General features: G+C 37.0%; 1 long non-coding RNA gene and 1 pseudogene across 12 annotated transcripts; both read left to right on the forward strand.

Moving 5' to 3' along the window:
- The first annotated feature begins 1269 nt into the window (after positions 1 to 1269).
- Positions 1270 to 4000, forward strand: LOC110867721. 12 transcript variants are annotated; one of them, XR_004871340.1, is made up of 8 exons: positions 1276 to 1410; positions 1696 to 2791; positions 2891 to 2974; positions 3086 to 3161; positions 3243 to 3311; positions 3404 to 3619; positions 3730 to 3805; positions 3936 to 4000. It is a non-coding gene; the product is annotated as an uncharacterized LOC110867721 (long non-coding RNA). The 12 variants fall into 12 exon arrangements; XR_004871343.1 differs by having other exon boundaries at positions 2900 to 2974; XR_004871342.1 differs by having other exon boundaries at positions 2903 to 2974.
- Positions 4001 to 5659: 1659 nt separating this feature from the next.
- On the forward strand, positions 5660 to 8836 carry LOC110867720 (annotated as a pseudogene).
- Positions 8837 to 15511: the final 6675 nt, after the last annotated feature.

Below are 15511 nucleotides of genomic sequence, written 5' to 3' on the forward strand. Positions count from 1 at the left end.
ATTTTGTTATGTTATCATGTTGTTTCGTTAAACTTGTTGTATTTGAATTTCTTGTAATGTTGACTATTTGAAGTTATGAAATGAAATGAAATTTGGATTTTCTAAATATTGTCACAAATAGCGTTATGATGTCTCTAGCAATCTTCACACTTCGTCTCATCCCAATGTTTCCGCCATTGGTTGGGGTGTGACAACCATGCCTGTGTGGTGCCATCTTTTCGTGCAAACCCTGAAAGGGGCGGCTCGCGTGTGGTTCGACAACCTCCCCGCATGTAGAATAAAATCATGGCTAGTTTTTCAAGAAAAGTTCCTTGCTCATTTTTTCCAACAGAGGCGTTACAAGCGCGACACATCAGAGGTAATGAACATCTGGAGGCGTGAAAACAAAGGTTTGGAAGATTTCATCACTCGCTTTAACAAGGAGTGCCTGGAAATAGGGGGCGTTAGCGAAGATCTCATGGCTCACTTCAAGAAAGCAATACGATGTGATAGCCTGATTAGGACTATAACAGGAAGAGATGGGATGCCGAAATAATGGGATAAGCTGATGGCGGCAGCGAAGATTGTGGCACAAACTGAAGAGTCATTAATTGGGGGCAGTTTTAGTCATTACTTAGAAGATCAATACTTGAGGATCAATGCGCAGACTCTAGTAGGTGCAACAGGAAAAACAAGAACTCTGGCTGGAAGTCAAACCATGATGAAAGGCCTCGCTACGGGGAAGACGCGTGCGCCGCAATCGATAAAATTGGGTATAAAAAGGGGTAAATTACACTTTTCGTCCTTTACGTTTGTATCAGATTGCAATGGATAGCTTTTAAGTTCAATAATTACAGTTATAATCCTTTATTCGGAAAACTCATTACATCTTTCGTCCTTTAACACTAACCAAGTTATAATTTTTTGTTAAATCTAATCAATTAAGGGTAGTTTTGTAATTTTACATGTTTCTTCCTCCCTTCCTCATCAATGTTCTTTTTTGTATTAATATTTAGTTGTTTGTTAAGTTATTTTGTATTATGGGAAGGGGTATAATATCATTGTGTGTAATGAGTAAAAAACCAGCTTCTTCATATAAGCTTATTTAAATAAGCTAAAAAACCATGTTCCCATAAGTTTCTTAGAATTAGCTTATATAAGCTAATAATCATAAGCTTAAAAAGCTATACCAAACACCCATTAATGCTTATTTTGTAAAAATAAGCTAAAAAAGCTATAAGCTTAGATAAAAAAAAAAAAAAAAAAAAAAAAAAAAAAAAAGCTTGGCCACAAGAGCTTTAACCCTATTTTTTAGAATAGATTGAAACCCAAGGTTTAAGATTGTGGTAACATCAATCAAGTAAGTAGTAAGATGATGGCTTTTGCTTCCTCCGATGTTTTCTCAATTTCATCACACCTTCTTTCTTACTGGTATGCTACTCTTCCTTCCTTCTTGCAATTCTGTTTTGTATTTCATCATCATTATTGCTGTTGCGAGTATAGAGATTATTTTCTTTTTTAAGATTACAAGGTCGTTCACTAATCATACATAGTGAATTCATCATATAACTAACTGTCTGTGATTTAAGATTTGATCCCTGCGATATGGATTTTCATCTCCAATGTATGTAATATGTTTAGTATAATAGCCCATCTTTTTTCATTCTCATCATGTTCTGTGTGTGTCTGTAACAAAATATCCTTTTGGGTTTGCAGATCTTGTTCTTGTGTGTGTGTGGGTGGGGGTTAAAGAAGAACATTGATTGATGAGGAAGGGAGGAAGAAACATGGTAAAGTTACAAAACTACCCTTAATTGATTAGATTTAACTGAAAATTTTAACTTAGTTAGTGCTAAAGGATGAAAGATGTAATGAGTTTTTTCCAATAAAAGATTGTGACTGTAATTATTAAACTTAAAGATTATCCATTGCAATCTACTACAAACATAAAGTGTAATTTACCCTAAAAAAAGATAAAAAAACGAGAATAAGGAGAAACATTGGACTCCGTTATCCAAGACCCCCAAAGAGGTTCTTATGAATAACCACAAAGTAATCATCGTGTTTATTTAGAACGATTAGATGAAACAACCTTAATCTCTTTATCTAGAAGCTAACAAAAGAAGGCCAATATAATTCATTCAAACAAGCTTAAGCTTTTGGGGGGTGTTAGACTCCATGAATATCACATTCGTTCCAATTTATCTCTCTCTACCTTCCCCCATCTCCCTAAAAACTCTGCCAGTATGTTATGTTAGATCACAACAAGTAGGGGGGCTGTTTAAAAAAAGTGGTCCTGATTGAATGAAATATCTCATTAGTCCTCCCATCACCCTTTTAATTGTCGGCAAGAAAAGCTGAATTCATGCTGCTGCTTCTGATTCTCAATGCAAAGATTAGCTGAATCCGGTGTGCCACAACAAGAAGGTTGGTAATACAATCTTTAGTCTTGGTTTTTTTACTGATGGGATGGGATGAAGATAAAACTATGGATTATGTTACAATTTCAAATTACATAGCAATCTTTATTTATGTGTATATATATATTTCAAGAATTCATGTGAATGAGCTAGTTTGATTTTAAAAGTAAAACTATATGTATTTTCATGATTGGAAGTTAGCAGCAGCTACCTTTCTGTTAATAATTCGATGATTTAGTGGAAGCACATTCTTGCTGCCATGAATGCAACAAGTTGGAGACTTGATGGTGCTGATTGCAGTCTTTATATGGTTTCTCAAGTGCCAAAGCCATCTCAAGAAGCTAATGCTAGCTAGCATTGGCAACGATGATTGTCATGTCGTATGTATGGATGTATATATTTCTTTCTTTCTTTCTTTTATTTCTATTCATGTTTCAAGCAAAGAGTACTTGTGTTGGCCGCACACTTTGTTATACATAACTCTTTTGTAGTATATGCAGCAGCACACACAAGTTTTACAGCCTTGATGGGGTACTCTCACCTGAATTAGTAAACCTTCCTTACCTCCGGTCCATGTAACTCCTCTTTTAAATACATACATGCTTAACTTAAACGTCAAATGTTTTAAGTAAGTAATCGAGATTTATTGAAACTCAAGTACGTATATCTTGTTCTGTTGTTTTCAGAGAGAGATTTTGCTTACAATTACTTATTAAGTGGCACAATACCGCCTGAATGGGGTTCAACAACGTTACAAGAAATGTGAATTCTCTATTTATTTACCCTTGAGTTCCATAGTTTTTACTGCATTAGAGCTTATAGTACATATTCTTCCATATGCAGCTCCCTTCTTGGTAACCGTTGTTTAACTGGCCGGAACTAGGCAATATCACCACCCTCATAAATAAAACTGTATGTTGTTGTTTTTTTTCTGTTATTTCTAGTCAATTTCGACTTTTTTACCATCATGGTCAAAATCTTGATCAGGGACTTTGAGTTTTCAGGACCTCTTCCATCCGAGTTAGGGAGATTAACAAATTTGAGTAAATTGTACGGCTGATCAAGTTTTTCAGATGCAAATTTTCTTCCTATTATTTCTCAACAACAACTGGAAGGCTATTTATGCCATAATATTATATTTCAGGATGGATGTTGTCTTCAAACATGTTGACCGGAAAGCTGCCAGCGACCCTCGGTCAACTAGGAAATCTAAAAGACTTGTAAAATCTTTACTTTATACCCGTAGTCAAAGTTTTTTTTTTTTTTTTTTTTTTTTTGATTCCACCGTTATTTAAGTCTAAAACTGAGAATCTTGTTCATTTACTTGCAGTAGGATAAACGAAAACAATTTCAGTGAGTGGGTCGATACCTGATTTTATACAAAACTGGAGATTACTTACTAGATTGTAAGATGTTTCATGTTTACTTTCGTAACTATTTACAACATAGTCTTCTAGATCCTAATAATTACACATTTGAGTAACTGCATAACACGTTCAGAAACATTATAATTTTAATGTTTGGATGTTTTTAAAGAGAGATGGTGACTCATGGGACCTATTCCTTCAAACATATCTCTTCTTGAGAATCTAATTGATCTGTAAGTTAGGAATCTTTTCTTGTTGAAACTGTTCATTTGTGTCAAGAAAGTGATTATTTATATATATATATATATATATAGTGGTGGGTTCAAATGAGAAGAATTTTTTTGTAAGAAGAAAAAAGAAGAACTTTCAACCAATAAGAATACTTTATTTTACTTCATTTAATATTAGCATTTAATTTTAATATAAGGGTAAATTGGTAAAGTTACATAAATAATTAATTTGTATTCTTCCCATTTAGTAACTAACTAAATAAAATTTGTAACTCCTTTTTAAAATATATACTTTTTCCAAATTAAAAAAAACAACTTAATTTAAAGTGTAGAATAAATTACTAGTTGTGTAGGATAAATTACGAGTTGTGTAGGATATATTTCAAGGTGTGTAGGATAAATTTCGGCTGTGTAGGATAAAATTCTATAATGTGTAGGTATATGTAGGAAAATTTTGATATGTGTAGGTTTTGTAGATTATATGTTGAATAATTAATGATTAGTTGAATAATTAATTAAAGAGAGAAAAATTAATGATATGAGAGTTATAAATGAAATAATATTTTACTAATATGCCCTTTCTTCTTTTTCTTCTCACATTATATTTCTTCTCAAATGAACCTTCCCCTATATATATATATATATATATAGAGGCCGGTTAACGTACAATAGGGCTTATCGTACATTACGTACGCGATAACCCTAGCCGTCAGATTTTCAACTCCCATGCGATTTAATACCTCCATGCAAACTGTACGAGCTGTGCGAATTCAATCTTCCACATGCGATTTTCTGCATATCCCACCTCTAAACCTGTTATAAGGGTTGAGTTCAGATGAGAACTATTAAGTAACTGGAAACTTGTTCATATATAATATAACAACCATCTTAGTGTCGTCCAGTCCAGTCCAGTCACTTTGATAATGGAGTGGACAAGAAAATGGGAATGATCGAGATTGAAGTGGAAGAGACATAATCGTCTCAGGTCTCAACCATCCATTGAAAAAGATCCAATGGCCAAAAATGGTTTCTTTAGTTTTCAGTTATTTAACGTTTCTCATTTTAACTCATCTTCCTACTGTACATGTGGAAATCTAGTTTTTATAATCATATTTAATAGACAAAAGATCAAATACAAATACCCTTATCATACAAAACGTACGAATAGGGTGAAAAGTTAAAAAAACGCAGTGGCATTTTCGTAGTTATTTACTCGTAGAGTAATTATCAAAACTACCCTACAAATGATCTTGTAGGGTAATTTTGTAAAATGTTTTTGTAGGGTAATTTTGATCTTGTAGGGTAATTTTGATCTTGTAGAGTATCATAAATTAGCCTACAAATGATCTTGTATGGTAATTTTGATCTTGTAAGATAATTTTGATCTTGTAGGGAGTATCATAATTACTCTACAATTGTGTCAAAATTACTCTGCAAGTTTCAAAATTACCCTACAAGAACATTTTACAAACTTACCCTACAAGAACATCTACAAAATTACCCTACAAGATCATTTCTAGAGTAATTTTGATAATTACCCTACGAGCAAATAATTACGAAAATATCACCGCGTTTGTTTTTTTTTTTTTTTTTGCTTTTTCATGCCTTTCGTACGTTTTGTACGATAAGGCTGTTTGTACGTGACCTTAACTCTATTTAATATATTAGTTATTTATAAACTTAAAAAAAGAGACAGAAATTGATTTATGTTTTATAGACAGAAATTGCTTTTAATCCGGTAACAAATCAGCACCAAGTTCTAAGTTTGAGAATGCTAGGTTTGACCCAAAAGTCAAAAATGATAACTTTTAGTTTTTACTCTGCATGACCCTAAAACTATGACACTACATGATCTTATTGACTTTATGGTTATTTTCCAATCGTCATATGACAGCTGCGTGCTCTTTACATGTTAACTGTGGCGGGAATGATTTAGCGGTCAGGGAAAATGAGCAGTCTGTTCTTTATGAAGGAGACGCCAATGTGGATGGTGGTGCCGCCAGGAACTGGGGACTTAGTAGCACCGGTGACTTCATGGATGACAAAAATTTTAAAATGCGCGATACGCAGAATCTTTACAGGGCAACACGAGGTTACCTGCACTTTATACAACCGCACGGCTCTCACCACTTACACTCACTTACTTCAGCTACTGTCTGGAGAACGGTGAATATTCTGTTAAACTGCATTTCGCAGAGATACAGTTCACTAACGATAGCACGTATAAAAGTCTGGGCAGGCGGATATTTGATATCTATATTGAGGTGATTATAGTATGATGTTCTTTATTAGTCGTTGGATTCCCTAATCAAGATTATGATGGGTCAATCCAACGGATACTAAATGAGTTATGTTTTGAGTTAGGGACAGCGGGTCAGAAAGGATTTTAATATAGAAGATGAGGCTGGTGGTGTTGGACGGCCCGTGGTCGCGCCATTTAACGCTAGTGTGACTGATAGCGTCTTGGAGATCCGGTTTTACTGGGCGGGTAAAGGGATGACCCGTTTTCCTAAAGCGGGAGTGTATGGGCCTCTTGTATCAGCTATTGACATTGACCCGCATTTTAAAACTTGTTCGATGGGTGGAAAAAAGTCGAATAAAGCTGTTTATATAGGTGTTGGCATTGCTGTCCCGTTTCTTATTTTCTTGATCTTGGTAGTTTTGTGGCGGAGAAAATGTTTTAAAGGCCGAAAAGCGAACGACAAAGGTGACGCTTTACTTCTCTGGTATTTGTTCAACTGGTTGCTGATGCAAAGTGCTTTTTTGAAGGAATGGAGCTTAAAACGATTTCGTTTTCTTTGAAACAACTAAAGATTGCTACAAACAACTTCAAGGCTTCAAACAAAATCGGGGAAGGAGGTTTTGGGGCTGTTTACAAGGTTATAACACGTGTTTACAAAAGGGTCGGCTTGGGTGATTTTAGTTTTGTGTTTGTAACGTGTGTTGTATTCGATGGCTGCAGGGTACGTTGAGTGATGGCACGGTGGTTGCAGTGAAGCAGCTTTCGTCTCACTCAAAGCAGGGAAACCGAATGAGATCGGTGTGATTTCGTGTTTACAACACCCGAATCTTGTTAAACTTCATGGATGTTGCATTGAAGGAGATCAGTTGTTGCTGGTTTATGAGTACATGGAAAATAATAGCCTTGCAAATGCTTTGTTTGGTGAGTGTTTTTTGATTTTCTTGCAAGTTTGACTTTGTCGGTTTATGAACACCTATTAATTTCTCTTATCCAGGTAAAAGTGGATTAACGTTGGATTGGCCAACAAGGTTCAGGATATGTATCGGGATTGCTCGAGGTTTAGCTTTCCTTCACGAGGATCAAAATTGTCCACCGGGACATTAAAGCCACAAATGTGCTACTTGATAAAGATCTCAACCCAATAATTTCGGATTTCGGATTGGCAAGGCTAAATGAGGACGATAAGACTCACGTTAGCACACGAGTTGCCGGAACAATGTAAATTTCTCATGGGTACATTCCTTTGTTTGATCGGTTTTATGTCCTAACATTTTTCATTGATGTGGATACATGGCACCCGAGTATGCCCTCCGGGGTCACTTGAGCGACAAGGCAGATGTTTACAGCTATGGAGTTTTGCTATTGGAAATCATCAGCGGGAAGAACAACACCAGTTACGTACCGATTAACGGTTGCATTTGTCTCCTAGTTTTGCTGTTGACTGAAAATGTCAATTGTTTATGCAGGATTTGGACCCCACGTTCTCAGGAACACGCGAATACAAATTGCTCACAGTATGTTACTGAAAACTTGTTTGTTGTTCTGGGACAAAACGTGTAATAGGTTTAAGGTTTTTTCCGTCTTATGGCAGGGTTTGGCTGCTGCTATGGACGAAGATGTTGCAAAGTTCACTGATGCTGTCAAGGAGTTTGACAGCATGACTAAACTGGTAATAATAACTTTATTGTGGTCATATATCACACAAGATAGATATTAATGCTGCAAATGAACCGAACGTTCAGCGAACAATTCATGAACCGTTTGGGGGGAAATGTATTAATTTGACACAGAAGAAGACCCCAGCAAGAAAGCCAAAACCGAAGCCCCACATCGATCTTAGCTAAAGCATCGTTCAAGTTGGTACTTTTTGGCCAATTAACTTGAACGATGCTTTTGTGTCAAGTAATCGTGTTGTTTTGGCTTAGACAGTGTCTTGTTTATAAAAAAAGTGAGGTGAGATGCAAGTTTTGTTACATTTTCGGTGTTTAGTTAATTTGTAGATTCAATAAATATAGAAGAACAACACTTATCACCCAGAAAACTTAGGCGACCTTGCAAAAAGAAAAGGTATAATATTTTTGAAATATTTAAATTTTGTTTGCAGTATAAATAGCTTCATGAAGTTTTGGATTTCATATCTAGATTGATTGTGCTCGGCAACTGTGGTTTCTTCACACGTACCCTGCAGGATGCAAAGTTCAGCGCGATATAAAGGTAACTAAGCCATTTAATGTTACCTTTTTTCTAATATTTTGTGGTGATTTTAATGTTTAAATATTGTCAGCCGACAAATATTCTCCTAAATATGAACTTCAAGCGAAGCTAGCCCACTTTGGACTGTCAAAGATTATCTATCTCATGTTAGTTCAGAAGTGAGAGGAACGTTTGGGTATGTGGATCTTGAGTACCAAAAGAACAGCCGAGTCATCCCGTCTGGTGACATGTCTATACGAGATGGGTCTAACACCAAAAGTTTCATCAACGTCTACACTACATATATAGAAAAGTATGTTTGTATACGTTAATAATATTGTAACAAAATTCTTATGCTACTCACCTTTCATAATGAAATCAAACCATTAATAAAACGAGGCTCATGTTCTCTTGATCTTATGTTCGTGTTTTTTTAGAAGTAACAATAGTTTTACACCTGAAACTTTAAGAGGCAGACATTATCAACCGGGGACAATTATATGACAACTGTGTTCTATAGTCGTGGTTCAATGTAAAACAATGTTAGTTATTAATAAAACAATGTGCTTTGGTGGTATTATATGTGTTTTTGTGTTATTATGTGTGTATTTGTGTTTGGTGATTTTTTTCAATTTGATTCGATTCTGATTTCAAGCTCTAAATCGCTTTTTGGAAAGTTATACGCGCGCCGATGCGTAAATATAACCAGTTCAATGCAACGAACACTCCGGAATAGTGAAATAGGCTTTGATGGGGTTCGGTATGCTAAAATAAACTTTATGGATCAATAGGGACTAAAAGCGTCAAAAAGTGCACAAGTTTGCATTTTCGCGCATATCTTACGTTCTGAATATATCCTGACCACCAAAAATTTATGTAAGCATTAAAATATTTTATTTTAGTGTTCGGCATGACAAAATTTCATTCGTCGCTTAATTTGGATCATTTTTGCGTTCGTTACGACTTCCGTCGTAATTAAGCGAACAACGCAACCGTACGACCAAACGAACCGACATCCGTGATGTCTTTGAGCATATTTTAAGTTCCCTATACTTTAACATCATTTTAGAGCCTTGAAATGGGGTTAACGGGGCTTAAAAGTGCCAAAAAAATCATGTTTTACAAATGCAGGGACCATTTTTGAAATTTCTGGCAGATACATTGAACTTGGTCCATTTTTTAGGCACCCATGGTATTTCAAAACAATGTGCCACACATAGATGGTTTTGATCCTTTTTTTGCAATACCATTTGATGGTTTTATGAATTCCCATGGTTTTGAAAACCATGTGCCCACATGTAAGGTCTAGATCAAAGCACGTTTTTCGACGAACGATCTTAACGGTACTTGAATTCCTATAAATACCCAAACCCATTTCACTCCCAAAACACACTTGAATCTGATTTTGGCTCTCTAAGTTGAAGTTTATGCTTCATACCTGAGAGTAAATCGGATCAAGAGCTTGCGGGGACCTTCTGTAAGTATTCTTTCGTTCTTTTCATTCGTTTCTATCATTAAAGTCAAACTGCGTTTGACTTTCTGCTTTGACCAGTTTATGGTCAACGTGAAGTTCGTTTGAACTTCATAACGTGAGCGTAATCACGATGGTTATAGTCCCTAGTAACTATACCTACTGATTACCACGTTATCTAGGCTCAGTGACGAGTCGTAGCTTCGGCCAGAATGCGTTTTCTCGCGTATTTTGTAACCAAGCTACTTTTAGGTATCAAAACCGTTTGTTTTGATACCAAACCTATTTTCTAACTTAACTAAACATGTTTCGACATGTTTAGCTCGTTACTTTTAGATTAGTGCTTGTGTAGAGTCGTAAGTCAAGCGGACTAAACACCCACTTAGACTTCCAAACACGACCCGCTTGGTCGATCATTAGGATCCGACCAAACATGTTTTGTGACCATAATAGCATAGGGAATAACCTTCTGAAAATATACCTTATGGTCGCCTAGTTTAAATAGTTGTATGATAAGTAGTTTATATGCCTTAAGTAAATTACCAAAATACCCTTTTCATGCGTAATTTGTAATTAAACATATGTAACCTAAACTTTTGTCACATAACAGATTTTGTAACATATTTAAAACATTTTTTGGCATATAATACTTGTCATAGGACTAGTTAGACGTCTCGAACGCGCATTTGCGCGCACGACGCGTTAAAGTAGCGTAAGCTACCTTAATGGGTCACGATGGGTCGAAAGCACTAGGGTTAGGTTTCAATTTAGAATGTAGGCTTTGTCAAACCATATCACATGAGTTCCAACACTCACTTGGTTTACAAGACCTCATTCTGTCCGATCTTCCGATTTAGGCGTCTATTGTTTGACTAGTGGTTCGATTATTAGGTGCTACTTGATTCCTTTGGTTTGCTTGAGATTGTTTGAAGTTCTATTGATTGAGGATACTTTGCACTTCATGTGAGTACATAGTTCCCCTATTTTACTGTTTTCAATTGTTTTGGGGTGATTCATATGTACAAAATGTTTTCAAGGTTTAAACGATGGTTTAAAAAAACGATTAAAACGATTTTTTTACAAAACTAATAACGATTTCAATAAAGTGAACAAACTGTTTGGTTGTAGTTACATAACAAATGACATTCATTAGCATTGATCAAGCCGAACAGTATTAGGTTATGGTACCATAGGATCTGACAAATCCCGTTATTTTACTGCACCCATGGTTATGTGTGGGGGTTGTGGGTAACGACTGAATCTGATGTTTGTTAACTTACCCTTTGGTGGTTTGTTAACTCGAGAAGCGAGAAGCGAGGTGGTCGAGTCACAAAGGTTTGAATGTTGTTAGCGAGACGACCATATATAGTTTTTGTTCACAAATTAAAACGAGGATGATTTAAACGATTTTAAACGAGTTAACGATTTTGAAACGATTTTAACGAGTTAAACGATTTGGGTAAACGATTGGTTTTTGGTTAGTGTTTAGATAACGAGACGGGTGTAATATGTTGAAAGCATGGTGGATACGCCGCTGGTACTTCCTATATATAAGTGTTTTCAACATATTACATACCGTGGCGTTATTTAGTTCGCTTGGGTAAACGATTTTTAAAACGATGTCACACAACGATGTTTTATTAACGAGTTTTTACTAGATGTTTTACAAGATGTTTTTCTAAAACAAAATGTTTTTGGGTTAAGAATCATGGCTATGAGATTTTATAAACTGTAATCAACTTGATTTGAGTTGGTTAACTATGTTGCAATACACTTTTCAAAACGAGGTTTGTATTTTGACTCTTGTAGTCTAATAAAGTATTACACCATATAAACGAGCCATGATTCCAATACCCTTATAAAACCTATGTGCTCGCCAGCAATTTCTTTGCTGACTTTGTTTTTACATATGTTTCAGGTGTGGTTGAATGATGTGATTTTCTAGGATGCATGCGTCACATAGGATCTGGACGAGGCCTTAGTGACTTTAAAACTATGATAGTCGATATGAAACTTGTTGTTCTATGTATTAAAACAATGTAATGTTTAATTATATTAATAAAACGAAACACTTTTTGTATCCATGGTTGTGAAACGATAGCTTCTGTTACAACACTCCCCGACGTTTCCGCCACGGTTTGTTGTCCTACGTGGTCGGGGTGTGACAGAAGAAGTTGGTATCAGAGCCAACGGTTATAGGGAATTAGGTTATTATTAATGCATTGACCTAGACTATAACTTTAGGACCCCAACGCAAGTTTCTTTGCGTTTAGATTTTAAAACAATACCGTCACCTATCCTTAGGTGATAACCACAATGAGAACATAAAATTCGAATCCGCTTTGAAAACTAATCATCTGTTCTAGGATGATTGATTACTAGGTTTTGAACCCTTCGTTATAAGGTTTCGAACTCTTTAAGTTTTCAAAATCTCGTCAAAGTTTGGGTCTAAATAGTGTGAACACGTGCGAACTGGAAGAGTGGGTGCCTGTACCCTGGGTCTTCTGTCTAAGGCTAGAGTGTTCGTACAAATCCGCAGTATCGGACCAGTCACTCTTACCTGGGAACTCTTGGGGTGAGTGTCCACTTATAGGCGAGCATGTCTTCGGCGATACATTATATTAACCCATTTACTTTGATTAATATCTGCGTGCCGTTTGTTTGTTCGAGGTAACGAACAAATGATCGCCTCTCTTGCGTTTTGTCGATGCCTCTTGTGTTTTTCCAATTGTCGATCCCGCTCATGGAGGAGCATTCAATCTGAATGCAAACGAGACCCGAGCTGACCACCTCGTTGTCGATGGTACCTTTCTGGTGAACGTTACGTTTCTTGTTAACAATCGACCTGCATCTATTCTTTATTTTTATTCTGGAGCCGATAGAAGTTTTGTTTCTTTATCCTTTGAGCCTTTGCTTGCGATACCTAGAACTAAACTGAGGAAACCCTTATCTGTCGAAGTTGCTTCTAGTAAACCTCTTGTTCTCGATTCTGTTATTCGTGGTTGTCAATTGAACCTTGATAACCAGCTTTTTCCCATTGACCGCACGCCGATGCAACTTGGGAGTTTCGATATTATCGTGGGGATGGATTGGTTAACCAAACATCATGCTGAGGTGGTTTGTTTTGATAAGATCGTTCGCATTCCTTTGTCTTCTGGCGATGTTTTGGAAGTTCGTGGCGATAAACCTTCAGGTGGATTGAAGCTTATGTCATGTATGGAAGCCCAAAGGTATTTGCGAAAAGGATATGTCGCTTTTCTAGCACATGTCACCAAGGAGAAAAGCAAGAGCAAGAGTATTCAGGATATTCCGATTGTTCGGGATTATCCAGAGGTGTTTCCTGATGAACTGCCTGGTTTGCCTCCAGTTCGTCAAGTCGAGTTTCATATTGACCTCGTACCCAATGCCAACCCAATTGCAAAAGCGCCTTATCGACTTGCACCGTCGGAGATGCAAGAATTATCGAAGCAGCTTCAAGAGTTATCTGATAAAGAATTCATCCGACCGAGCTTTTCACCTTGGGGAGCTCCTGTCCTCTTTGTGAAAAAGAAAGATGGGTCTTTTTTAATGTGTATCGATTATCGTAAGCTGAATAAGCTTACCACCAAGAATCGATATCCCCTACCTCGAATTGATGATCTTTCGACCAGCTGCTAGGTGCTTCATGCTTTTCCAAGATCGATCTGCGTTCTGGGTATCATCAACTTTGTGTTCTCGAAGAAGATATTCCCAAAACTGCTTTCCGCATAAGATATGGCCATTACGAGTTTACAGTCATGCCTTTTGGTTTGACAAATGCTCCAGCCATCTTCATGGACTTAATGAATAGGGTCTGTAAACCTTATTTAGACAAGTTCATTATTGTATTCATCGACGATATTCTTGTTTACTCGAAGTCTCGAGCCGAGCACGAGCAACACCTTCGTTTGACTTTGGAACTCCTGAAGAAGGAACAACTTTTTGCTAAATTCTCCAAGTGTGAATTCTAGCTTAAAGAAGTTCAATTCGGGTCATAAAGTCAACGATCAGGGTATTCATGTGGATCCATCCAAGATTGCTGCTATTAAGGAGTGGAATACACCGACAACGCCGAAAGAGATTCGATCTTTTCTTGATCTTGCTGGTTATTATCGTCGATTCATTTCAAATTTCTCGAAGATTGCGGTTCCACTCATTGCTTTGACTCAGAAGAATAAGCCTTTTGAGTAGGGACCCAAGCAAGAAGAAGCGTTCCAAACGCTGAAGCAGAAGCTTTGTAATGCTCCTGTTCTATCTCTGCTCGAGGGAAGCGATGATTTCGTTGTTTACTGAGATGCGTCCAACTTAGGCCTTGGTTGCGTCCTCATGCAACAAGGTAAAGTTATTGCATATGCATCTAGACAGCTGAAAATTCATGAGAAGAACTACACGACTCATGATCTTGAGTTAGGAGCTGTGGTTTTCGCGCTGAAAATCTGGAGACACTACCTCTATGGAACGAAGTGTGTGGTTTTTACAGACCACAAAAGTCTCCAGCATATTCTTAATCAGAAAGAGATGAACATGGGGCAACGACATTGGGACGAGCTCTTGAGCGATTACGATATCGAGATTCGCTACCACCCTGGTAAGGCGAATGTCGTAGCCGATGCGCTTAGTCGAAAGGAGCGAGTCAAGCTTCATTCTGTTCGAACTCTATCTGATATTCAATCTCATGTCCTTCAAGCTCAGCAATTTTTTGTTTCACAAAATTTGATGGGTAAGGAATTACCACGTCAGCTTGAGCTTAAAATCGAAGCGAAAGACGATGGTTTGCTCTATTTCAAGGATCGTTTGTGGATTCTGAAACAAGATGATCTTCGCACCTTGGTAATGAACGAATCTCATAAGTCTCGATATTCTATCCATCCTGGTGCTGATAAAATGTATAAGGATCTTCGTACTCAGTGTTGGTGGCCTGGTATGAAGAAGGAAGTTGCCTTATACGTATCGAAATGCCTAACTTGTCTCAAAGTTAAGGCTGAACATCAACGACCTTCTGGTTTGCTTGTACAACAAGAGATACCGGTTTGGAAGTGGGAGAGCCTTGCGATGGATCTCATCACTAAGTTACCGCGTACATCTAAAGGTCACGATGCTATTTGGGTTGTTATCGCTATATTAACGAAATCAGCTCATTTTATTGCAATTCGCGAGGATCTATATGCTGATAAACTTGCAAAGATTTATGTTGATGAGATTGTGACACGACATGGTGTTCCTTTGGATATCATCTCTGATCGTGATGCCCGATTTTCATCTCATTTCTGGAAGACCATGCAATCTGCTATGGAACCCAATTAAATCTAAGCACTGCTTATCATCCCCAAACAAATGGTCAATCTCAGAGAACGATTCAAACTTTGGAGGATATGCTTTGAGCATGCGTGATAGACTTTGGTGGTAATTGGGATTCTCATATGCCATTGATAGAATTCTCTTACAACAATAGCTATCATGCTAGCATTAATATGGCGCCATTCGAAGCTCTCTACGGTCGAAAATGTCGTTCACCTGTCTGTTGGAATGAGATCGGTGAAGCTTCGCATACTGGACCTGAGCTCATCCTGGAAACAACAGACAAAATCAAG

This window comes from Helianthus annuus, chromosome 11, assembly GCF_002127325.2.
Source record: "Helianthus annuus cultivar XRQ/B chromosome 11, HanXRQr2.0-SUNRISE, whole genome shotgun sequence".
NCBI lineage: Eukaryota > Viridiplantae > Streptophyta > Magnoliopsida > Asterales > Asteraceae > Helianthus > Helianthus annuus.